Raw genomic sequence first — 27577 nt, 5'->3', positions numbered from 1 at the left:
CGTCCGCTAGAGTCGATCTCGCTAGATCTTTTGGCGCTAGTATTGAATATTATGATGTTTACGAGTATAATATTGCAACGAATCCCTGTTTTTTGTAGCTACTTATAACATTGTTTTACTATCAATAAAATTACTCATTTATTTGCACATATTTTTACTTGGCAGTGCACTGTACTTATGCACATACTAAGAAACCGCCTCTGATCATAAGTCACTCGAACAAAGGAACTCGGACGGTGTTCTGGAAAAAGGCTTCAATACACAGATTTTTTGTGGAGAAATTATAGTCACTCATGAGTTTATTGATTAAACACTGTATAATCAACTCAATGCCTTTTAGGCATTGTACACTGATAACAGCTGGAATAAGAATTTGGTGTATGGAAATTGTTACTCACTTTTAAAGTTCTTCCGATTGTTTCTTATATGGAGCACTTCACTATTGCTGTAGCACGGACACGGATACCGGTATCGTGTAGATAATGATGAACTGTATAATTTAGCCTGTTTATACAACACTAACTTCACTTTGTACAAAATATGCTGACGCAGTTTATGATAAAGATTTATCAGTGAGACAACTTTTCACATGTGACTTGCTCTCAGGATGGTAGAAGAACTAGAATTTGAAATAGGAAGGATTTGGGTAGGAACGGGATATTTAGTCTTATATGAGTTGGCAGTATAGAAAATGTAAATTCAGTACTTAACATGCACAACTAGTGTCGGATAGCCGAGTCTACCCATTATCAGGGGTACATATGAACTTTTTTCAAAATCGGATAAAGTAATTAGGAATGTCTGGAGATAAAAGTGTGAAGAGAAGAAATGCGGTTGGATATTTTATAAAAATTGAAAATTTTACCACCAGTTCTGAGATATTTTAAAATAAAAATATATTTATTGACCTACTAATTAAAAGTGGTGTGTGTCGCTGCCAAATAGTTAAACCAGCCACTCAACAGAGCGGCTAAGCTGTTATCAAATGCTGGCACTTACTTGAATGGCTAGGCCGTTCGTTGAATGAATTCAGATAGCTCAACGTAACGCGTTGGCTGGTTGAAAGCTGGCCCCTTGGAAACGTTTGGGTTAAGTTTAATAATAAATAAAAAAATAAAAAATTACTTTGTTTAATTAGTTGAATTAAGGATTAATTATTAAGTTTAATTAAGGATCAAGTTAAGCAAAAAAGTTTTTTTAAATTATTGAACTTAATACTACCTATCCTAACCTAACTTATCAAAACAAAATAAATTAGAATATAAAATGATTATTATTGTTGTTTTAAAATGAAAGAGGCTAAGTGATGTACAACCCTTTCGTTAAATGTTTTTTCAACGAAATGAATGATGAGTTGAATGCCGCTATTTAATGACCGGCCTAACCGCTCAGTTCAGTGGCTGATTTAACTATTTGGGGGTGACATATGTACAATAACTTGTAGTGTCGTATTATACAACATGTTAGTAAAATGGCACGAACTTAAGGTTGAAATTGTGGTCTGAAACCTTTGCCCTAAACAGAGTTGATTTGTCATTTTTTTAGTATTTTTAATTTACCTTGACGACGTATGTAGCTACTGTTATTTAATTAAGTTAAAAATTCTTTGCCTCTTACTTTTTACACTTTATTAGTTGCTTGTTGTTCAACGCTGTCCTTTTAATCTATGCACCTGGAATCTAAGGGAACGTGGCCATACATACCTACGCAGGCGTTCGCTTAACTTCTAAATCTTCTGATCTGCCTTCTAACGTACACCCACTTCATATCCTCTGAATATTCATAGTACTAACATGTATAATAAACCTATAAAGTGCGACTTTCAACGAATACCTAGTACTATCATCGTCATTATCAAAACCCCAATCCTCGTCCGACGGAGGATAGGATATTGCATTGGCAAAACAAATTCTCAATTTTTTTATCATCTGTTACAGGAAGGTAATGTGATCAGTCTCACACTTCATGTGGCAGTCCAGGGACAATAAAATATTAAATAAATATTTATGTCAATCATCAAGCATGGTAGGCGAAAGCGCCAACCATTTTACTATGAGGCGAACATTTCTCCATTTGATTTGCTTTTACTGGATTTTTACGTAGGAGAAGTAAAATATAAGTCAAATACACTTGTTTTAATCCACGTTATGGTGAATCTAATGAAAATGTTTATTTAAAAAAATAAAATGTATTACTTATATATCTCTTAGTGAAAACAATTCTTAATTCAATGAATGTGTTGAAGAAAATTTTAAAATTATTATATAAAATAAACTCAGGTAAATGTGAAGTAAAATCGCGTCAAGTAGGTAAGTACAGAAATAATAAAATAACTAGTTAGGTATTAAAAAAGGTCTTGTTCGAAGATCTTAACAGCTTTCGAACTTTTAGGCTTCGTAGTTTTATATTACTATATGTCAAATCTCGAAGCAGTTAGTAGTAAATCGCGGCATAAGAAAATGAAAGCTAAAACTGTAAGAATATGTGTCACCATTGTGGACAATGACAGGGACTGCATTGAATAGAATGATAATCAAATAGATTCTGGTCTGCTTTTTAGAACAATCCAAGATATTTTGCTTTGTTTTAGTGAAATCACCTTCAGGGAAGTCTTAATACCTGCGCGTAGTGATAGTTTAATCTTTTTAAAAATTTGATTAATGGATATTGATTTTAATATTTACAGATTGAATTAATACAAATGACAATGATAAATACAATGACGGAATGAAGGCGAGAAGAAATATTCCAATAACGTTATTTTCTTTAAACGTTATTGGGTATTATTCGTTTTGTAACTTGAGCTTCGGTGTTCCATCATGATAAATTGGTCATGAATATTAATTACAATATTGAACAAATCTTGCAGTACATAATTGGCCTTGCGTTATATAAACATCAATACATACACATTAACGTTAACGTGTATGAAAATATATATTTTGTGTATGTATTTATACATTCGAAGACTACCAATTAAAATAACCGTTTATTATTAGTCTTTAAAGTAAATGCCAAGAAAACCACTTGAAAACTGAAAGCGTGGTTAAATGTAATTGTTTTTCAATCAATTTTTGGAGAGTTTGCAATTTTAATTTGAAACGTTTGTTATTAAATTAGTAGACAGTTAGACAGGTTCACCGTCTGTTGATTATAGACATTAATTATTGTTATGAGAAGGTATGTATTATGACGTAAATGCTTGTAAATAATTAAAACGAAAATGTAATATTTTTATCAGAAAATGGAAGAATAACGTTAATGTACCAAACAGTAAACTTATATTTTTTACTGTTTTTAAAACCAGTGTTAATAAAAAAATAACAAAAACTGTAATACTGTCATGGGTAAGGCGTGTTCTGGGTGGGCTCAGAGCTTAAATGATTATGTTACACACGATATTTCGTGCATTCATTTTTCTGAACTTAAAGAAACTCACATTTATTATAAAATATGGCGCATTCATTTTTACTTCATAGCAGATTTTTTTATAGTACACATATTATATTACGTATAAATAATCAATTATATTTGACAAGGCTATAGTGAAACACGATTTGATATAAATTATTAATCTTTAAGTTGATGCTGAGTATAAAATGGTTCTAAATTTCAAAATTACAATTTATTTAATAACCCTAATGTTTTAATTGAAATAACTTGAATTTGTAATCTAAGATAAATTTAGTAATATTGTTTATATTACTTTGAGCGTTGGCGTTGGTTACATTGAAGTGGAAATTTTATTGTATGCACAAATCTACGCGCTTTCGAACTGCCGATACTAGCTAAATAATAACCCTTTGTTGTTTTGATTTTATTTATTTAAGTTCCGGTATGTCACCTTTGGCCGGAAGCTAATTGTTAGCTGTAGTTCCGTAGCAGATGTGTTACGCCGGAAGTCATAAAACAACGCGCCATTTTCAACAAAAGATAAAATTAAGTTCATTGAAATGTGAAAAAGGATCAAGGTTCTAGCTAAACTGTTTGAAGAGATTGCTTAGTAGTGGCTTTCACTTCTAAAAATGTTAAATAATGTATGATGATTTAAAAAATTTTTTTATTAAAAAATAAATATTTGCGTTTTTATGATTTACCCAAATATTTGATTTTGAGGGCCATTTTCAACGAGTTGTAAATAACTCACTACTAGAAAATGGGAATCAAGTTGGGGTAGAGTAGGATTCGAACCACGGACCTTTGGTCCGTGAGTCCGAGACACTAGCCACAGGACCACAACCCGATTTCAATACAAATAATTTATTTGTTGTTCAAGAATGTTATGATTTTTTTCAAATTCCAAACTACAATTATTATTGGTCTTAAGACCATAAGTAGGTACAATGATGAAGGATTTCTCGAGTAAGAGAGGTCACCAAGTAACATTTCTTTTACTTTAGCAACTGGTAGACCCTTTTACCACCAGATATCGTAACAGTAATAAGTCGTAAGGACTTATCGCATGAGGTAATATCATACATGGTAAAAATAGTAAAGGTGATTGTTGAAATAAATAAAAATAGGACACAAAATACCGAACGCTCTCAAAGTGGAACGGAAGATCTGTTGATGCCTGTCAATAGTTCGGCTTCTCTTGTATAAGTTTCCACCACCAGATCCTTACACTTTAGTAAAAAAATTAGAAGGAACATACCTTTTGCAGTTAATAAAAGCCTTGTACATAATAAGCAAAGCAAAAAATATGCAACTCCTTTATTTAAAAAAAAAGACCCTTTTACCAATATGGCAGGTATAGGATGCTAAAGCATTTAAAATGCCATTTTTATCTTTCTGTAATACGTACATAGGTACTAGGTACCTATAGTATAAAGGCTTCCGCAAAAAGATGGATCAAGTTATAATGCCTCAATAATATAAAAACGAGTAAGTTCACAGAGAAAACTTTTATGGCAAAGATTGTCAAAACCTAAAAAAAATATTTTGATAAAAGATTAAAAAATATTGTATGAAAACATTGATATGGAGAAGTCCAAAGTGATTAATACCTCACTTAATAGGCTAAGTGGTAACGCTACACTATGCCCTAGGCTCTGATTTAAGTAAGAGTTATCTTCAAATACATATAAAGTAAAATGTAATTTTCTGTATGAAAATGTCATATATTTGTATATTTACTTTAGTTAAAATATATTCTTCAACATGTTACCGACAAAGATACTTAATTTTTTTACACAAATATACACTTTTTGTTGGGTCAATGCGGGTTAGATGCTGCCCATTTCAGTTGTTATGAAATGTATTTATTTAGATAGTTGTACAAATAAAATTTGAACACCTAGTTATATCTTAACTAATAAACACTATAGGTATATACAATAATAATTTCAAAAAAAAAACATTGTTATTAAATCCAGACGCTTAACGATGACACTCTATCTAACTATATGGTTTAGTTAATATATATATATTTTTAAAAAAGAATTTCATCAAATTAAACACTTTACGAAAGGGACATTGCTTCTCAATATAATTAAGCAAAAATAAATTTTAAATCTAACAATAAAAAGGGAAAAAAAACTCAAATCCAGCCACTACAAAAAGGCGTTTCTCCCACACTCAGCGGGAGAGACGCGACGGTATTTGGGAGACGTGTTCTATGAATCCAATTTTAAATTCTATATTCTATTTTTTTACCACCATGTTGATTGCACGTATTTAAAAGTGCAAGTTTCGTATGATGACATTAATTTATTTTAAGAAAATATTTTTCCCAACATCAACATTGGAATACTCAGCTATCGTACTTTAGTGGCATTTCATCAGCAAAACTTGGTTAACTGTGCTATGTTATCCCCCCGGAGCCCTCACTCATAAGAAGAAAAAAAACACATTGAAAATAAAGCGGCGTGTCTCTCCCGATTTTGTAGGATAGACGCCATACTGTATATTTTATGTTCGAAAAGCAAAAAGGTAGCAGAATAATATCTCAACATGTTCATAATAAAGCCCTAACCCCTATAAAAAATAGTAAAAAAATAAAAAATATCAGTCGTACTATTACCACACAGGAATTTCCTAGCTAGTCGGGATCTAAAACAAAGAAACTCTGTACATTTTAAAACTATGAAATACATAAATAAATAAAATATGGACTTTTTGAAACAAGCGAGTATGTCACTAATTTTGTCGTGGTTTTACGCGTAGAATTTTAGAAAAAATGTGATAAAAATTCACTCGCAATGACAGTCGCAGCGGCACTGACGCGGACGCATAGCCGAGAGGGAGTTCTCATAATGTAATACTATCGTTGTTTTTTTCACTTAACAGGAATAAGCGAATAATTAACAAGAGCCACGTCTCTCCTAACGCAGCGTCTACCCTCGAATAACCCTACAGAAAATTAGATTGTAGTTTAATTAAAATAGAAGATAACTCTGTTGACTACCCATTTTAATCGGGACTCTGATAAACTAGGAGCCAGGAAAAAAAACCATTTTAAGTTATCTATAAAAAAAAGTTTTTTTTTTATGAATTATGGAATTCAGAAAAAAACATATTATTTTAAAATTGTTTGTTTCATAAATGGAAACTTACCTGAGGGAAAAATACCTATGCTGCTACAAAATGTGAAACAGATTCTGTTGTACAGTGCTTAGTACCTATTTATTTATTTTACAGAAACAAACAGTCAACAATGATTAAGCAACATAAGCAAGATAAAATTTAAAGACAGACCAGTGAAGTTTCCAAATAAAAATCACACGTATAAAATTGTGGTAGTTTTTTGGTAGCGTGTTTGCGTGTATTTGTATGAGAGTAAGTGTCGAGTTGTGAGAGTGTGTATTTGTGTGGGAGTAAGTGTTCAGGTGTGTGTGCTATCTAGGTATTGGTGACCGACCGAAGTGTCGGTTTTAGTTTCGGCCAGTTTCGGTCAGTGAAATGAGTTTCGGACAAAAGTTGGCTGAAACTCCGGCTCAGCCGAAACTTGCTGTCGGGATGTGTTTGATTACGTTTGGCTGTACTCGGATGCATAATGTGGCGTGTGTGCGTGACCTGTGACCTTTACTTTGTTTCGGCTTCCGGCCTGTGAGTGTTGTTAGTTTTGTGTGTAGCGTAACAACGAACCAAAAAGCGGTAAAAATAAACCAATTAAATTTATGCCTTTTATTTAATTGTGTATTTTATTAATCACTTATTTAAATCAATTCGTAAGGTTTAACGCTAAAAACTTAATGTTTGGCGTTTACAATACCATAAAGTTACTTTTCACTTATTTAAATAAGTTTCGGTTTACGCCGAAACTAGAACAGAAGTCGAAATTCAGTTTCGGTTTCGGCTGAAAATCTTCGCAAAGGTTTGCAAGCAATTAAATGAATGTGGCGTGTAAAATAATTATATTGAGATACAAACAATATTTTGAGTTTGTCCAAATTTTTGTAGACAAGAACTGGATTCAACTCCCTGGGGAGCTGTTTATATTAACATATTACAACAGATATGAAGAACATTTAAGAGAAGGTAATATAGAAGTCTAGGCATCTACAGGGCTTATGACCTGTCAATGACTGGTTTAACTTCAGCTCTCAGCTTTACAAACATCAACAGATGAAAGAATTGAAGGAATATAGATGTTCAAATATAGGCAGAATGGTGAATGTTACACAGTGTGTAAAGTGGCCACTTAAACCAGCCATTGACAGGTCATAAGCCCTGTAGATGCCTAGACTTCTATATTACCTTCTCTTAAATGTTCTTCATGTCTGTTGAAATATGTTAATATTGAGATACATCTAGAAGGTCCAATGGTGGGCAAATCAAACAAATTAACATCTCACGATATATTGTGGTAATTAATTTAAGGTTCTATATCTATCTTACAAATACGCCTAAAGTTAATCATTATCAAATAGGATTATTGTGTTACGGTGATTCGTTCGAACATATTGTGTTCCCAATGATTACCAAGCATGACATAAGCTGATTCATTCGTGGGAAAATGATATGTTTTTTTTAATCCCCGTACCTACAGTTCAGTGAATAAAATAAATCGATTTTATACACACGCCGATTATAAAAGTTATTCAAACGTATTTCGTATTTTACTAACTGAAAACGAATCAACAAATAAAATATTTCTTTTATTGAAAACGTTTAAGAACCGACTTACCGACAGTTATTTTTATTGTAAGAAGTTACTCATAAAGACGTCGATATTGAAATACATATGTATTTTTATAAGAACTTATGGAATTAATTACTTTGTATTAAATTGGGGGATTGTAAAAAAAACAAGACGTGTGACCTATTGCATTGTGAAGAAAAATATTTACGAGAAGAACACTAAAATCTACGTTCTTCAGACATAAGTTGACATGCCGGATAAAATTATGTAAATCGTGAATTTAATATTGTTTTTTTTTTTTTTTTTTTTAATTTTACAGGCTTAATTTTAAGAGGTTAAGTCGATTTTTTTATTTTTAAATTTGTACATAATATTAATTGCTCATCGGCGGGTTTATTGCCAAATGGCGATTTCTTCAAACTTACCAATAAAATAAAAGGTAATTGTTTTTATAAGTCAAGTTTATTTTATTTTATTTATTTGGAATTTTTACAGCTATTACATAAAAAATAAGTAGAGATACGAGTATATTAGCAATACTAGACACAATTTAAAAATCCACTAAAGTTAAAAACCATATTAAATAGAAATAAAAAATAAAAAAGTTAAAGATATACAAAAATAGAAATAATTGTATTTGTATATAAATGACCTTAAATCAATACTAATACTCAATGGGAAAAAGAAATAAGGAAGAAAGAGGAAAAAAGGAGAGATTAAGAAAGAGAAAGGGATGTTTTTTAACAGAGATACTGTTGTAGATCTTCGATAGTGTTTGGGAGATGATTCCACAGTCGAGCCACATGGACGCTATATTAGTTACAGAAGAAGGATGAGCATTAAGAGCGTGCTTTGAGAATCAGAACGAAGAGGTAAACCACGAACTGATTTTTATTATTTTAAAACGTAAACACCGATGACAGGTATTGTTTCTGGTCAACCGTAAAATAAAATAATTCAAGTATCTTTTGCGCCACAACAGGCCAGGAGGCCCGATTACAGGGTGAATTACATCACAGAACAACATTTTTTGTTCTCACCGGGAATCGAACCCGGAACCTTCCTAGCATGAGTTATGTGTCATAGCGTGCACCACGGAGGCCGCCATAACGAGTGTGTACAGTGGTTTTTTAAATATACTTATTTTTGTTATTACACTATTCAACTAAGCAAAATTAAAAAAAAATATGTACATGTATCGTATTATTAGCGCCATGATTTTTTAAATTGTGTATTTTTGAGATTAATACGCGTGTGATGTCTCAAGATCTTTTGCCCTTCTTCTCGGTCAGTTCTGTCGATTTGCCAGTTGATTTATTGTAAACCGCAAATTTACCACCACTTTCTTATCAGTGGTTGATTCATAAGAACTAGTGACGTCTATCAAAGTAGTTCCTTTTTTTAAAAATAAAAGTTTTTCATACATTATTTTTTAAGAATCTTTGCGGTACAATTTAATGTTCCAATTTTAACCGCGCATAATTTATTTTTTTAAATCCTATTTCCTGTAGGGCTGAACTTCTTCATTTTGTCTTCATCAAATCCTTTTCCACATAGGGCTGCATAGGGCATTGCATAGAACACTGCATTGTTAAATAAAATGAAATGTGTCCCGATTATCTGTTACATGAAGGTAAGGTGACCAGTCTTACGCTTCAGTTGCCAGACTAGGGACGATGAAGTGTTTAATTTAAAGCCAACTTATAAACTCCAGACCCTCCCATAAGTCGAACTCAGGACCTCAAGTATGGTAGACGAACGCCCCAACCACTACACTACGAGGCCGACTTTTCTCCTCTCGGTTTCTTTTTCAGGATTTTTACCTGAGAGTAGTCATTAAGTACAACACTAGTCCAAGATTCTGGTTCTATTTCACACACAGAACCGGGACAAACTTTTAACTGTAAATATTTTTTTTAAATACCAGAAACAATTATCAAAAAATTCTAAATTCAATACGAATACAATTCCAAAAAAGAAAAACACATTAAGGCAAAAAATTACAATGTAGGATGAACATAGGTATATATAAAAAGAATCAATGAATCAATGATAATCTTTTGGCTGTGTACAGCGGAACTTAGGGACGCGCGATATGGGTTAGAGGCAAAATTTGCTAGCTGGCGTTCGGGCGTCCGCTGGTGATGTCCACATGCTCTTAATATTTTAATCTGAAATCAAATGGGGTGATCAATTAAAAATTATATTTGGTTATGGACACGGCCAGTTATAATTCCTTTACTTAAATTAATAATAGTCTTGTTAGACTTAAATTGATATTATTTTTATTTTAGATTGGGTAGTAATAAAACGGTTTTCATAATCAACAAGGCGTACTTTTTGGTTACTTTTTGTTTTTGAGATCTGTACAAATAAAACAGATAATCAATCTTTGTCATTCAGCTTAATTAAATTTAGTCTCACATCAATCGTATAAACTTCAACGTGGAATAAGGTTTTGGAGCTTTATTTAATTACTGCGCGTTATAAATAGGTATGCTATTTAAGAAGTATTCAAGTCGATTCGTTTAAAATCATTCAATTAAAAATAACAACAGAAAAAAGATAGGCAAGTATATGAATAGTTGTCTTTAATAATCAACTTTAAAAAACTCGTAAATGATTAATTCCTTGAAAATATTGTGTACAGGTTAAAAAATGAATACTAACTTAATTAAATTAATACGCTTATTGTTAACATAACTAATAAATATTTTACTTGAGAAAAGTTAGATATATGTTCGTAATATTTAGACTGAATTAATTTGTTTTTTTTGTTTTGCTTATGTACATTTTAATTGGGTAGGTATAAAAAACGATTTCTACTGTTAGTAAAATATAACATTTAACTCTATGTAGCTACGCATATGGTTATAGGTTATAGAGACATTCGTCAATTGTCTGGCACTGGCACACAAGTTGGTAACTAGGTATTGGACTTTTAAAGCTAAAAGCTCATCTCAAATCAACCGTTCAAATAAAACCAAAAGTTCTCGTATAATAGAATATCATAAAACATTTTTTTTCTATTTATAAAATATGAAATGTTTTCATTTACTTTTAAATTTTATTACATAAATTAATACGAGTAATACTTTAATACACAAATTTGGAATATCCAGTGACCGGTTTCATCGCTTTCGCGAAATCTTCGAGACTGGTATTTTTATTTAGGAGTTTAATGTATTTATACAAAACAAGTAAGGATAGATAATTCAAAATTATATGAAAGTAAATTAAATATTTAAATAAGTTATTTTTATCTTAAGGATCATTATTATTTTTTTATATTATTTTTGGGTTAACTAATGAGTTGATATAATGTTATTTTAATAAGTTTAAGTATTTTATTTTCAGTGTCCCATCCTTCGTGAGTGTGATTTTTTTCAATTATGATTTCTGAAAAACAAAGGGAAAAAGTCATTAGTAAAAATATATTACAATGGGTAAAGTAATGGAGAATGCACGGGTGTTATCTGTTTATTAAATAATTCTACGTCGGGTTTATTTTTTAATCTATTATTTTCGATAATTTCTAGTTTGTCAAGTTTATGACCTTTAGGTTCAATATGAATTTTTTTGACATTATTTTTTAAATCAAAGGAATGTTTATTTTATATGAAATGATTGGCAAATTTTGAATTATTTTTATTATTAGACCATGATTGTATGTACTCTTTTATGCGTGTTTTAAAGGCTCTACTCGTTTGGCCTACGTAGCATGTATTTTTACAGTCGTTACAATTAAGAAGGTAAGTTGCTGAGTTGGAAAGTTTATCTTTTTTGTCTTTAGTATTTACCAACAAATTAGGCAAGGAATTATTATTGTTAAAGGCTGCGGTGCATTTATTTTTAAACAAAAAATATTATATGCGAGTTGTAAAGTGATCTCACTTTTCGAAAATCTGTAGTTACCAACTCGTTCCTGAAACCCGATGATATTATGTAATTATGTCGTGATATATTTAAATGTCATCGTATATTACAATTACTATTTTCTTTAAATTAACATTATATAATCGATAGGAAAATGTGAATAATTCACGTTTCTTATATTTATTTATTTATTTACGGTTCCATGAACCTTTTACATAATTACAATAAAACCAGTGAGAAAAAAAATACAACAAAAAATAACACAGTATTAAAAAATGAACAAAAAAATCGAGAAAAGTATACAATGGTAAACAGTATTTATGTATAAAAAAGAAATATTAATTACGTATATGTTATTGGCTTTGTTCAAAATGCATTTAAAAACGTGATTTTATAAATATTTGCTTTTACCTGTTTTTTTACACATAAATGTATGTAGGGACACTTTCTATTTAAAGATTTTATTTCAAAAATATTTTTTTAAATCTTCTTAATTTAAGTCATTACATATCCATTGCCGTTTTCTATATATAAGTCAAAAGAAACGTCTAATTAGATAAATAAAATAAAATCTGCAATTAATTGTCATTATAACATAATAATATAATTTATGGATTTTATTGGGCAAGCAAACATTATGTACAAAATCAATATATTGACAATTTCTTTGTATGTTAGCGGAGAATACAGGAGAGGCCACGCACACACCAAAAAATCGTTAAGACTCGAGATAATAATTCCAATTATGTTAGATATAACAAATTTAAAAGATAATATTTGAAAAAATATGTGTATTTTAATAGTAAAATATATCAAATATATTATGCTTATCTTAATATTTCTATGACTTTTCTCTTAAATAACATGTACAAATTTTATTGATTACAAAATATTGACAGCCTAGCCGTTGTATTTTATGTTTATTTTAAATGTTAACGGCATACATTTATAGGATTTCAAAACACAGAATTCATTTCAACAACTCAAGTTACTCGGATGTCAGTAGGTATACATTGATTACTTGAATCATAAAATAAGTATTATGGACGTCTTCTTTCTGTTTTACTGTCTTGTTTATGTGCAAGAACATCATCGTATGTGTAGTTCATTATCTTTTCTACTTATTTATGGACTTTATATATCAATTGTTAAGATAATGTTGATTTACACGTATTATGAACAGGTATAAAGTAAATTATGAAACTATTAATATGGTTCATGAGCGGAAGTCAGTGTGTTCATTACTCAAATCGCTTTACATACAAAATAATATTATCCCATGTTTGCTCCTAAGTTTGAGCGTATATTATATAATATCCACAAATGGCTCAAAAGCCCCCAAGTTTTTCTGATTACAGCTGACTATTGTACATCCTCAAATGTCCATGTCCCAAAGTACTGAAAGCAACTGCCAACGAATAAACTGTTAGCAGAACTAGATAACACGATGCCTCATTATGTTAGCAAGCGTTGTTAAGGCTCTCGTGAGGCATCCGCAGTATGTGACCCCAGCTAACCGAATACATTGTATTGTATTTTTTATTGTAACTAAATGTTTTTTTTTGTCAGTTCTTTAAATTAGTGCAATGCTACCCGCCACTGGAATTTCAGCTTGATTTATTAATCATCAAATTACCTACATACACGAAACATTTTATACGTGCATTATTTTCAATATGGCATATATTCTTGTTCGCCTCATGGTCTAATGGTTAGCGTGTCTGCCTACCATCCAAGAGGTCTCGCGTTTAATTCCCGGCACGGTTAATATAAAATGTTTATCTTTAAGTGTGTTTTTACAACAGATATTTCATTGTTCCTTGACTGGCACCCGAAGTGTTAGATTGTTGACTTACCTTCGTGTAACAAAAACGATTAAGATACTCTGCGATTGGTGTACCAATGCAAAGCCAAAAGGGTAATTATGAGTACGTATTCTTGTATAATTAAACATCCGCATTTTAATATAATATTTGAAAACAATGCGGCCTCCGTGGTGTAGTGGTTAAGACGCTTGACGCACACACGAAAGTTTTCGGGTTCGATTCCCGTCGAGAACAGAAATTTCAAATGCGGTTTTTCTTAAGCATGGGTATTGTAATTCACCACTATATTAGGCCTTCTGGCCTGCTGTGGTGCAAAAAAAAACCATGAGTGGATTAATGTCTTTATGGCTGTATGTCGCAAATTTTAAAAAATGTACTTGTTTTGCATAAATGTCGATTATGTACGGCCTTTTTAATGGTGTAGTGGTGTAAAAAAAAAGATGAGTGGATGATGGCGTTAGCGAAATTGCAAGCTGGCGTTAAGGTGTCTGCTAGTGATGTCCACATGTTCTATTTATTTTAATCTGAAATCAAATGGGGTGATCAATTGAAAGTTATATTTGATTATGGATACGGCTATTTATGATTCCTTTACTCAAATTGATAACAGTTTTGTTAGACTTAAATTAATTTTATTTTTATTTTAGATTAGGTCGAAAAAAAAAAAGATTTTTACAAGGCGTATTTTTTTGTTATTTTTTCTTTTTGAGAGTTGTACAAATAAAATAGACAATCGATCTTTGTCATTTAGCTTAGTTAAATTTAGTTACACATAATCATTTAAACTTCAACGTGAAGTAAGGTTCGCGAGCTTTTTTTCATTTCTCTGCGTTATAAACAGGTATGATATTTCAGAAGTATTCAAGTCGATTCGTTTTAAATCATTCATTTAAAAATAACAACAGTAGTAGTAGTATAGCGAATGGAGGGGTAATTTTTATCAATAATTGTACTGGCATTCAAAGCTTTAACCCCAGTTATGTCTAATTTTTATATTTGTCACATAAAAGTTTTATCCACTTATGTCTTCATTTCTTCTATAAGTGTCCAAAAAAATTGTTCACGTAAAATGAAGCGTACATTTAGGATTATTCTTGTATACGAGTTTTGGGATGAGGGCAAAAGTGGGGGTATTGTTTTCAACGTGATTTTAATTTTATTTTTAAACTAATTTCATGTTATATGACATAAGAGTTACGTGACAATATGTGAGAGTATTATCAAAAAATTAAATGAGTTTATTGTGAGAAGGAGGAACTTGGATACGGTCCCCGATCCTCTGAGAATCTGGGTGCGTTTCAGTGTGAAAAGCTTACTCGAAGGGTTCTCAATCCAAGTTGTGCAATATCGGATGTCTTTAGTGCGATCACGCCTCACATTGTGTCGTCTATCCGGTCCTTTGTTCCGCTTGGAATGATCAATCACTGGCCGCGGACACTCCTTGTGAGAGGTTATAAGGGGCCTAACTTCCGGTACAAAGTTCAGTCGCTGGCTGAACTTAACGGTTAGGACTCAGGACTTTAATCGCGTGAAAATTGCTTCTAAACTTCGTGAGTAATGAAATACTTAAACCCCGTGCACTTACACATTGATTTGTGTTAGTAAATCACCACCTTGCTTTGGAGTAAAAAGTGACTTATTTGTTTACATATTTAAAAAACGTTTAACAGCTTCTTTCCGTCAAAAAGGCTTCTTGTTATTTCAGGGTTTATTATTGAGAAATTAGTCTTTTAAGAATCGTATTTCGTTTTAGAATTTTGAATCAACTACATAGTTGCGGCAGCGCAAAAGTATGTGTACTTGTAAATCAACTGACTGTTGTTCAATTTTGTGGAAAACAAAGGCAACGAGTGGAAATTCGAGAATATAATGGGTTTTTTACTCTGAAATCTTTTGCTTGTGTGATTTATATAAAATCCATATAAATCTTTACAGAGGTTCCTATCAATGGTGTATTGCATATTATTTTAATTTTCTTAATAATAAACGTACGTCCAATGACTTTGCAATTCTGAAAAAGTGTTTTAATTGAGTTTTAAACTGATACGCTTATGATAATAAATCGTATTTAATTGAGAGTTTTACGTTAGCATACTGAGTCTGAAACATTCCCTGACAAAGAATTTTGATTATTACTTTACTCCTCCGCTATGGGCACTCGCAGATTTCTATTTTTTTTTAATACTGTCAAATTGGTGTCTCGTTTTTAAATGGATTCGAATAAAAATAAAAATATTGTTATGAGGATAAATTTTGGCATCACGATGTTCCACATTAAAATCTGCTTAATCTTTTTCATGATGATCGATCAACTTTTTCGTTATGTTTATTAAATTTGAAGGGTACATGATATAAATGATGAACGCCAAAACTGGAAGATTTGAGACATAAGGAAACAGTTTTGAGGCAGACGTTTTTAAGTTTTCAAACCTCTTGGGCATTTTAATAAACTTAGCAATATAAAATAACCAGCTTGTAAATACTGTTTCATATCAACGTAAATGGCTTTCAGTTATAAATAAACTATCACTTGAAAAAAAATTTTTTTAAAAAGTTTTATTCATTTTAACAAATCAGTAACATACATATCGGTATTTTTGTTCCCGCAAAGCTGAAGCTTGTCTGCGGGTTACATTACATAGTTTAATAATAAATGAAGAATAAACTATATTTTATATACTTTATTTCCAGTGTTTAACTGACATGTATCCTTTATCTCCTGTATGCATTTTTTTTTCTTGTTCAGATACCTTAGAAAATAGAGCCTTAATGTCAAATTTTATTCAACAGAAATGTATGCAAAACATATGGAATGCCGTTAGATGCCTTTATTAGTTTAAAACACATAAAAAAATGACACCCATCCTTAATATTCTTTACCCTCCATGTGCATAGCCAAAACTTACACACATAATGAAATAATGTACATAAAAATTGTTTTTTTTATCTTCCAATGTCTGCGTGTCGTCAGTCAATACGAATAACTAGTTTGATGCATGCATAAATTAATTTTTCAAGTATTTGAAGGTTTAGAATACTAATTCGCTGTGCAGGGATTGCGTTGTAAGCGCCAATTAGGCGGGAAATAAAAACGCAGATCTCAATCTTCCGCCATCTTGTGGCCGCCTTCTGCGTGCTTGTTCACCGATAAAATTATTCCGGAGTGTTGTCCAATAAAATTTTAACGACGACCTGTGTCCAGACAATATGGGTGACATCTGAACGATTCAGAATAATAAAGATATACCCACCAGAAATTCGAGATTCTGAATAAAAAACTCGATAATATTAACTCAATTGTGGACTATCGTTAAAAGGAATTGCTTTAACAATGAGAAAAATGACAAGATAGTAAAATAAGTATTTCTAGTATTTACTAAAATATCACGTTTCATGGTGTATCAAACCTTTTTGACTTTAAAGATTCCCAGATTATTGAAGAAACTTTACAATATCATACGATATATTTATACTATTATTTTGTAGCTTGTGTCTAAAAGGTTCAATGTCTTAAATCACAACACTATAGGACTCCGATATAACTTTACAGATATTTTGTGACGTTATAATAATTTATTTAGTACTGAAAATATTTCTTCAATAAAAAAACACTACCACATATGGTGTGTGTATAAACTTGTTAAATATGTGCATTTTTTTATTGACATCAACCTTCTAAAAAACATTAGCAAGAAAAATAAATAAATCTAACATTGGCCCCTTTAGACCCTAACCACCTAGGCACATATATTTTTTTAAAATTTGTTTTGTTTGTTAAATTATAAACATAATGCATGTTAATGTTTAACAATGTAACATAGTAAGACGAAACACGTCACAAAATAAAAGTGTTTTTAAACTTATTGAAGCTCAAAATATTAAATTTAATTCATTCAATTGATTATAATAATGTGAAAAGCGCCGTAAATTATAAGTAATGATACTCTGAAAATAAACTATGCGTTTTCCAAGCTGGGGTGGCAAAATGGTGTTTGTGAAAAAAATACTTTTGACGGGATCTACGTTTAAGGCGCATGGAAGGAATGCGGTAGTATGTTGTGACGCTGTGGTTTGATTTAACGAATTTCCATACGAAAATTAGAAAAAAAAATCCTATTTCACGTTATGCAACAAACAAAGTTGTATATAAGTATTTAAATTTTTTATAGAATTTATGGGATATGACATTTATTGACTGAGTAAATTTATTAGTCACACAGTTGGATGTTGCTAATAATAGAAATATTATTTTTTTACAAAAGTGAGTCCCGTGGATTAATAGAAAAAAAATCGTGAAAACTTTTTATCAGTGATGTTTTTTAACATTAATATTATTATTATTAAATGGCCAATGCTGTGCCGAGCGCTCCACAAAATATATACAGATAATATTATAGCTACCAAGAATTCCAAAGATATGGTGCAATACTAAGTTTTAGCAAAAAACGTATGTATTTTTAAAGATTTACTGAAGTTTAACTTTTCTCGTTATTAATATGAGGCTGTAATCTCAAAGGAACTGTTTTTCAAGTGGGAGGACTATTTTCGCTGTCACGAATCTTTTCAGAACACACTTTATTTCTCAATCCTTTTAAGTGCAATAAATAAATCAATTTTATACTTATTTTATTATTTGGAAATAAAATTCCAATATCCATTAACTTGGATTAAATCTGTAATCAGTATAATTTTACATTTTATTTTCTTCTTTGCAGTACCTATATTATTAACTAATACAGAATATTCATGATCTACGTTTCACTCTTTCTTGTTTTTTTATATTTTAATAAATTATAGTTCTTAAAATCTTATAGAATCCAAGAAATATTGTTTCTTCATTTGTTTGGGTGTTGCGATGTATTTTTCATAACTTCCATCCATATCCTTTCTTTCCCACACGCCTTCAAGTCTGTAAAATAGGTGGCGGGTTGTAATAGGCCTAACGGGTTATTCCTTAAAAACAAGATCGTTATTTTATTTTATTGTTATCACGACAGTGGCAATGAATAACGAGTGTTTTTTAAAATCAGTCGGCGTCGCCATTATTTTGCTATCAGAAATCTCTTCATAATGTTCCCACGTCCTAGTCATGTATTGGATCCACGTTACGTGAATAATAAATTAACAAAACACTATTTTATGTTTTTTCAAATAGAAAAATTAGGGTAAAATTAACTTTGACCAATTGTTTATACAAAATTTTATTTATACCAAAACTATTTTTTCAAAATTATATTCTATATTCCGACATATTTACAAATCGTTTTGATTATTAGACTCGTGAAATACGAATGGATTCTAACACAATAAAAATACCACATTGAAAATATTTACTTTATGATATTCAATGTATCATAAACTATCGTATTTATGGCAAAAAACGATTTAGAATCAAATTGTAACTTTACATTTATTTATTTTTAAATAAACCTATGCATTTATATTCTCATTCATGTGTTTGACAATAGGGTTTAAAATATTTTTGTGTAGTCAGATGACAATAGTCGTTAGCCTGTAAATCATTCGAGTATTCATTCAATGGTAATTTTACATACGGATGATTAACGAATCTTGTATTGGACGCGGAGTACTGAAGTTCAGAAGACATTACGTATTATAATATTCAATTTTATTGTCTGTTTCAAACGCATGTAGGTATGTTTAATAAAATGTTGGACTTCATTTGTTAACCTAACTTTTTCAGAACGCGTTTGTACTTTTTTAGTTACCTACATATTTTTATATATCTGGCAAGGTTTTTTCTTAAGTTATGTTGAATGTTTTTCGCCTTCTTCTTGCGTTAACTGCAGTGTATTGGTTCGTTAATTTCCTAATGATTTCTATTTATATCTCATTAGATATAGTGAACACATAAAAACATTGGTCGATTACAGTGGACTGACTGGATACGTCCAATGTTGGTATCATGAATCAAGCATCATCCGAATAAGAAGTACCCAAGAATGTAGGACGATAAATCCAAAAAGACACGACTCTGGAGAATGAAAAAATAGCTAAATGTTCCCAACTCAGACTATACATTGTGCGTGAACTATAATTTAACAAAATAAATACAATCAAATGATTATTTATTAATCACATCGCCGAAAACTGAGAGTCGAGATCCTGCAAAAGTCCAGACAGACTGGCTAAATAGGAATATAAAGTTATTTCGAAATAGAATAATCCTTTTTTCTTATAACAAACAAATTAGTTGGCCATTTCTCCGTGGGGACAGGCAGAGAGGATAGAACCCCACTTCACTTAGCTTTGCATACAGACCTCGCTTCCTCTACCTTCCTGCATCTTCTCATGCACACACGACGATTATTCTGACTTTTGACATGTCCATATTGTCCATCTTCAAGTATTTGTTGAATTTGGCATGCCATGTCTTTCTCGGTCTTCCTCAATTTTTGCATCCATCAAAATTCGCATCGTAAATCCTTTCAATCGCTCTACACGTCCAAACCAACGCAATACTCCATTCTAGACTTTGTCGGTAAGCAATATTGCTTGTCTCAGCCTTGCATAATGCGCAGATCTCGATATTTGGGCACCTTTCATTCAAAGTTTTACCACACATTCGCCTGAGAACCGCATTTCAATGGGATTCAGCCTACTTTCATACTTGTTTTTCCAATTCCATATTCGCTCCCATACCTAAGAACCGGCCCTAGAGCTCCATTGTGAACTGCTTATTTTGTCTTCTGCGATAAATATATATTTTTACGAAACATTACATATACTTTAACTGTTACATTTTCAAATGAATCACTTCTTGAGATCTCCGAATAATGTCTTTATATTAAATCGAATTTGTTACTGTGTCTATTCAAATTAAAATGATACATTTGCCGCGGGGAACATATATTATTACACTGGTATACTTATTACCATAAATGAAATATTAAAACAGCCACAGCCACAGCATTTTAAATTTTAATTTCGTTTTGACTTCAAATTGATATTACGTCCCAAGTTATGACAAGCGCACAGGAACACAATGATTTATGTTCCTTCTATCGAAGATACTCGCCATGTACCGGAATACCAGTGTTTTATGAAGTGGTTCGATTTAATGATACTTGTAATATTCAGACCACTAGTTTGTTGGCAACTTTTATAATACAATGTTTGTATGTAATTATAACGTCGTCGGTAACCATTAAATTCTTATTTCAGCTGACATCTCAATTCGTTTAATTGCGATACTTTATGTGATACTGCATGATACATAAAAGGACAAGACAGGATACAAATTATTATTGCAAAAACATTTCAGTTTTTTCTATGTTCATTTTTTAAAACTGCTGAAGCTTAATTTATCTATCTATCTTCTACACATAGATTTAAGAATAGTCCAGAAACCGCATACGCACATCAAACAGAAGGCGACTCAACTACTCATAAATTAGTAGGTTTACGTTTTGACCAATTAGTTTCATTGTAGACGTCGCTCAGTATGCAACTCCCGATTTGAATTCAACTATGCTGTGTTGTGTCCTTTTAAAATTTAGAAATACTGCCAGGATCTTAAAGAAACAGGATACAATCACACTTCACCTGTAATTTGTAAATGAATGTGTATATAACAAATGCATTACTTAAAAATTGAATTATTTTTCCATCTGTCAGATTGTCGAAGAAACAAAATGGAAATTTCGTTAGTGTTGCCAGGGTAGAATTTTTTTTACCCTACTTTGCTCATCTAATAAAAGAACTAATGAAAATTAGACCTCGGATTAAACAACGCCGTGGGGGACATTTGAACGACATTATCTTTAAAACATCAAATATTATTTAACATGATATAAAAATATCCGTTTTATGTTGTAAGTTCAAAGTTCATTAATTATATTACTCTTATTAAATGACGCTTTACTTATCTACTCTGTTGTGTCAATCAATGTTTCCGCGTGCACAATAAAATTTTAGAGAAATTAACAGATTACTTTTTTTTTACCTTACATTTGTGCTATTTTTTTTCCCCATTTAGCAACATTACCCGGCGAGTTCACGAATACGCGCGGCGAAAGTAAGCCGGAGTGGGGGAATTATTGGACACAGTCCAATATATTCAAATATGATTATACGCTCCTTCTGGACTATTCTTAATTCTATGCTTCTACACTAAAATTATAAATGCGAAAGTGTGTTTGTTTGTTTGTGTGTCCTTCAAGTCTCAACGGAGCGACCGATCGATTTGATTTTTTGCATAAGGGTAGCCGGAAAGATGAGTATTAAAATAGGGTACTTACTATTTCTTCCAAAAATTAAAAAGCACACTTATAAAAATATGGCAAGAATGAGCAATATTAATTAAAAATAACAAGGCGGTAAGGTGGGATGTCAAAAATAATCAATTTGAAATTAAATCTGTAAATTTGTGTAATTGATTCTCTTTATCTATGGTTAGTTTGTTTTTTTTTCAATTCACTGCTTTTAAGTTCCGGTAGGTACGAGAGTAGAAAAACCTTAAAATTCCTATATAACCCCTTCGGCTCGGGTGTTTGAATAACCACCCGGGTTTATTAAAGGGGTTAACAAAATGAAATAAATAAATAAATTTGTCGAAAAAAAAACACTTCCTGATCTTAGTACGGGGTACTGACCCTAGTTAGACTGATAATGATACAATAATATTTAAAATATATATATATATATAAATATATATGTGGACGGATATGGATAATTTATACGTACTATTTACCTGTATTTGTGAATGATTATCTGATTATTTTTCTGTTAACTGTTTTGTAAACAGATAAATAAATGAGGTTTTACTTTTCAATTATTACACCAATGACAAGCCATAATTCCTTCCAGAGTCTAGACTTCCATATTCTTATTCTTCTTCTCCCTGGCTCCAGCCAACTCACTGCCAGCATGAATGTTGGGGACAGCTCTCTTCGTCTTTAGGCTGTAGATACTTCTATCCTGGACGACGTCTCCCAGGCCGTGCATCTGAACCTAGTTATTTCTCTGGTATCGAAGAAGACCATGGACCCATGTAATCGGGTGCTCTGCGTCCATCGTGCCCATACCATCGCAATTTCCTTTCCTCCATCTTACTGCTGGTGACTCATTGCATGTTAAGTTTAGTTTATATGGGACGGCTCTTCACCTGTATTTCATGGATAGGAGAAGCTAGTACCTAATAGTTCTAGATAACATTTTTTTTTATCATTTAGTATTCTTCAAAATTGTTTCTTTATTAATGTTTTTTTTCTTTTCTTTTCTTGATTTTATTAAAAAGTAAAAAATATGATTCTTTATCAATTTTTTATCAGTATGTATTTATATGTATATTTATACTAGTTACCTAAGTAGTAGTTTTAAATAATAATACATGTAATTTAAAAAAGAAAAATCTTTGTTTAGTGTTATTCAAAATTGTTTTAATTTTTTTATTAATATGTGTTGCTTTCTTACCTTTTTTTTTTTTTACAGGTTCAAAATATTTCTATGACCAAATATTTTATTTTTCAAGTATTTTATTACTAGTAATATAATTTTTAAACTGTGATTTTTTTTTTGACTCCTTAATTTGTAAATAACTGTTTAGTTATAATTTGTTTTAAATACTGTATTTTACTTATTCCACTTACATGTATGTATTTTATTGTATATGCAACTTATATAACTAAAAAGTAAAAATTAAAAAAAAATATGTAAAAGGCACTGAGTGCCGTTTATTTTCATAAAATAAATAAATATCTGTGACAACTTGGCCTACACGAATGCGTGGCCTTTTTATTTTATCACGTAGGGCCCGTAGGGACACTCCAGCTGACCATTTAATCACACCACAAAGCCAGAGTGAATGTACATATTTTTGTATTACCATTTACAATCCTGTATTTTTACAAGTCCCAAGATTCACATTCTCAGCCACTGAAAGTTGAAAGTAAACATCGGTGTTCTGGAAAGATGTGTTGTGTGTTATTTTTGTTGTGTTTAAGTGCACATAACTTACAAAGAGCAATTTAAAAGAACACAAAACACTCGAGAATCATAAGAATGAATTTTCCAATGCCGACTATTATGTTTAGAGTTTAAAGCAAAACATTAAAAGTTGGCAGAAGACTATGAATCATAGCATGACGTAAATTATATTATTCCCAGCTCAAATAATTTGTAGAATTTCTCATGTAAAGAATGATATATTGGAGATATTAATTAATTATTGAAAAGACAAATTACGCAAAATTCTCTTATGAACGAAAAAGACGTTTATTTTTAATCATTCATATTATTAATTGAATTCATCCATCGTTGATTTTCGTTATGAAAAATAGCCATAATCTTGATAAATTTTGCACGTAGTAACATCCAGTACTTGTTTACAAATATTTAGTAATGCTCACAATATTTTGCCATCAAAACAACTGGTATGAATAGAAGTATATGAAATTGGAAATACTTTTTAGACGTTTAAATACTCGTACAAGCGAGTGAAGTAATATACGGTAGAATCGCATCTACATAAATAAGGCATTACCTACTTTATTTTACGAAGATTGGTGGATGGAAGACATCCTAACATTCCCTTAAATCACTTTACACACCGTAAAATATTTATTTGCTGCATATCTATGTTTAAAAATTAAACACAGTACAATTCATATATTATAAGGTATTTTTTTAACAAAACACAAAAGAGTTATGTTGTAACATAGGTACATTATTTTACGATAGTAAAATCGTCTGAACAACCTCTTTTTCAATTATAAATTTATGGTGTGTAACATTCACTATTCTTCCTTTTTATTCCATCCTCATTTTTCCATGTGTTGATTATTGTCAAGTAAAAGAGCTGATATCTTTTTTTTGTGAAGAAATTCTACAAAATTATTTTACATCCCAGACAAAGCTCGAAAATACTTTTCTAATTCATATTCCTTAAATCCGCTGGTTTTAATAATATTTTGAAGATGTCCTAATATGTTCTAGTATGTGCAGGCAAAGGAGTTTACTAGACTTTACTTCTTATTTTGCCCCCGCGCTTGTAAAAATTAAGTGTTTTACTGTTTAATGTAAGTGTTTTTTGTTGTAGATGTCCATTGGGCAGGGCGGACGGGATGCGTGATGGGCGGGGGCGTAGCCGGGGCCGCCCTGCGCGAGGGCGCCGCCCGAGGGGACCTGCCCCGCCTTGCCGTCATCCTCAAGGACAGCCCCAGGATCGTCAATGACCCAGACGAGGTAATTGCGGCTCTTTCTCTTCATTCCCTGTCCCCGTATCCGCCCCGAACCGGTTTATGCAGATATTGGAAACGTCGTCCCGAGGTATCGCTTCGGTTCAAATTCAATACGTTGCAATCTTGTAGAGAAATTATTGTTCGTTTTACTAGTAAATGCGGAAGATTCATTTTCTACAATTAATCCAAAATATTTATACCTAAGCCACATTTAGCATTACATTCTTAAAAAACATCAATTTCGGGACGGAATAAAATTCATATTAACCTTACACATATTGATAACTAAACACAGAGGCACTCATGAAAGATTCTAATATCTACAGTTTTTTTTATATTTGTTTTCTTTATAAATTTTTATGAACATATAAAAAGTATCTTAATCCAAACAGCACAATCATCCTTAATTTAATTGTCATTTGTTTTATTTTCTTACAACTTATCATAAAAGAAAGGAGAAAATTGTGAAATGATCAATGAATAAAAAAGAATAATTAAGCAAATATCGATTAAAGTATTTGGTTTAAATAAAGGAATAACTAAATATATTAGTAACACTAATAACTTAAATTTAATAATTTAATATAATAAATAGTCAATGGCCATATTTTAGTACTTTTTTTGGAACTATATCATATTCATAATAAGCAACTTATTCGCACCCAATGCCGCGCGGAAAAGGAACACTAATTGCGAGACTAATTTTTATTCCTCTGTTGATCGATTTCAGATGTTTTTTATTCGGATGAGTAATTTTCACTTCAATCTTTGGCAGAAACGCACTTTTTGGTGGGCTAGTAATCATAGATCTAATGATGTGATTATCACTTACAAAGACCATAATTTATGTTGATACATCGCTTTTCATACGCAACAAATCTCCGGACATCACACATAAGTTTATGATAAATGGCTTGAATAATTGACTGGGCCAGTTTTTTTATGGAGTTTTCTGTACTTAGCGGATATTAATAGTAAAGTGAGATCTTCCTACGCGATACAAAACCCAAACATGCACATGACCAAACGTTTAACATTTAGATTCACGAAGATACCGAGTGGTCGAAGTTTCTCGATGTCAACATCCGACAGTTTATTATATCGAGAAGGAATTATTAACTGGGCCAAATTTACCGCGTAATTATAAATATCTGATTCAGTTATCTGAAACCCATTACTGGAATTTATTATAGCGAGAGAGCCAACGTAGCTGGCTACTTATTGGTAAATTTATGACGAAGACTGAAATCTAAATTCGAAAATCACTATTTATATTATGTTTTAAAGTTGAAGTTTATTTGTTGAACTAATCAGATTATACCACAATTATGATAATTTAGGCATTCCAATGTCGTCTTCGTCGCATTTTTACAATATCTCAAATACCTTGGATCTTGGATCCCGTTTTAATTGCCACTTATTTTTTATCTGATTTGTTTTATAATGTACACTATACTAACAATTTTACAAGACAAGAGTATGATTATTGGATGTCCTTTACCAGTTCTCTTCAAAGTTTTAAATCCTTATTCAACAGTTATTATTATTTATTTTTTCGAATCTTAAAAAATACTCATTGATAAAGTCTGTCGATATTTTCCTAACTCTGACTGTAATTATGTCTTTATTCATTTCCGTTTGTATAATATAAAACATTATTTTAAAAAATACATATGAATGCTGAATTAGGAGATACTTATAAATGAAATATTTTGTGCCTTTTTTAATCCGCGGAGTTTTTAATCCGAAAAATATTTTGCCTCCTTTTTTACTGTAGTTGTTCTCTACTACTACTGTGCTCGGCTTTAACGTATTTATTAAAGCAATTCAAATTACAATTGAAATCTTAGATTTTATCAACAATAATAGCTGTGTTTACTTTTAAAACCCGTAGATCATTGCAGTAAGTAGGTATTCAAATTGTCTGTTCTACTGTTGGAGTCTGTATTCGGTATTCTACAAGTCCAATTATAACCTTAATGTTAGGTTCCATTGGAGATACCTCCACGTCCACAAAGTGTTAGATTTTTTATAATGACAATGTGGTGAGTGCTGTGGTATTCATGTTTAACGGTTTCTTATTATAAATTATTGATGATGAGTTTAAAACGTCATGATAATCGATCTCGTTTTCAGACGCCCATCGTAATGGATGTGGTATTCTTTGAATATTGATTTTAAAATAGAGTAGATATAAAAAAACTGAAACGGATGTATTATTTTAATGCTACACGCTTAATTTTATTATTGTTTAATGGTTTAGTCTATTGGAGAAAATTTCAATTAGATCGGCTCGAGTCTTTACAGCTTGGCGATGTGGTTTTTGTATAGTATATACATCAAATAAATTTCAATCAAAATTAAACAGTAGCCGAGCGCAAATCTTTAATGTGAGTACCTATTCTAATTATAACATTATAAACATAATTAATGAAATAACCGTTTTTTTTTTTATTTTGAAAACCACGTTTTTGAATCTCTTGCTATCCTGAGTGTCTTCATTATTTAGAAATCATACATTCTCGTGAGTTCACAGACCGATTCATTGATAAACGTAATAAATCATGTTTTAAACAACGCGTTAAATTATA

At 31.1% G+C, this 27577-nt stretch overlaps 1 long non-coding RNA gene across 1 annotated transcript in view; it reads left to right on the top strand.

Annotated features, from left to right (window-relative positions):
- Positions 1-25474, top strand: part of LOC148271483 (uncharacterized) — a 57105-nt gene extending 31631 nt beyond the window's left edge. The window contains exon 2 of the long non-coding RNA XR_015825083.1: positions 24845-25474. This is a non-coding gene — a long non-coding RNA (uncharacterized LOC148271483). The remainder of the gene's footprint in view (positions 1-24844) is intronic.
- Positions 25475-27577: the final 2103 nt, after the last annotated feature.

Source organism: Micrasema longulum, unplaced genomic scaffold, assembly GCF_059751315.1.
Source record: "Micrasema longulum isolate JH-2025_06_02 unplaced genomic scaffold, ASM5975131v1 h1tg002848l, whole genome shotgun sequence".
In the NCBI taxonomy this organism is placed as follows: Eukaryota; Metazoa; Arthropoda; class Insecta; order Trichoptera; family Brachycentridae; genus Micrasema; species Micrasema longulum.
Note: the sequence above shows the minus strand (reverse complement) of the source record. Positions and strands in the feature narration are given on the sequence as shown.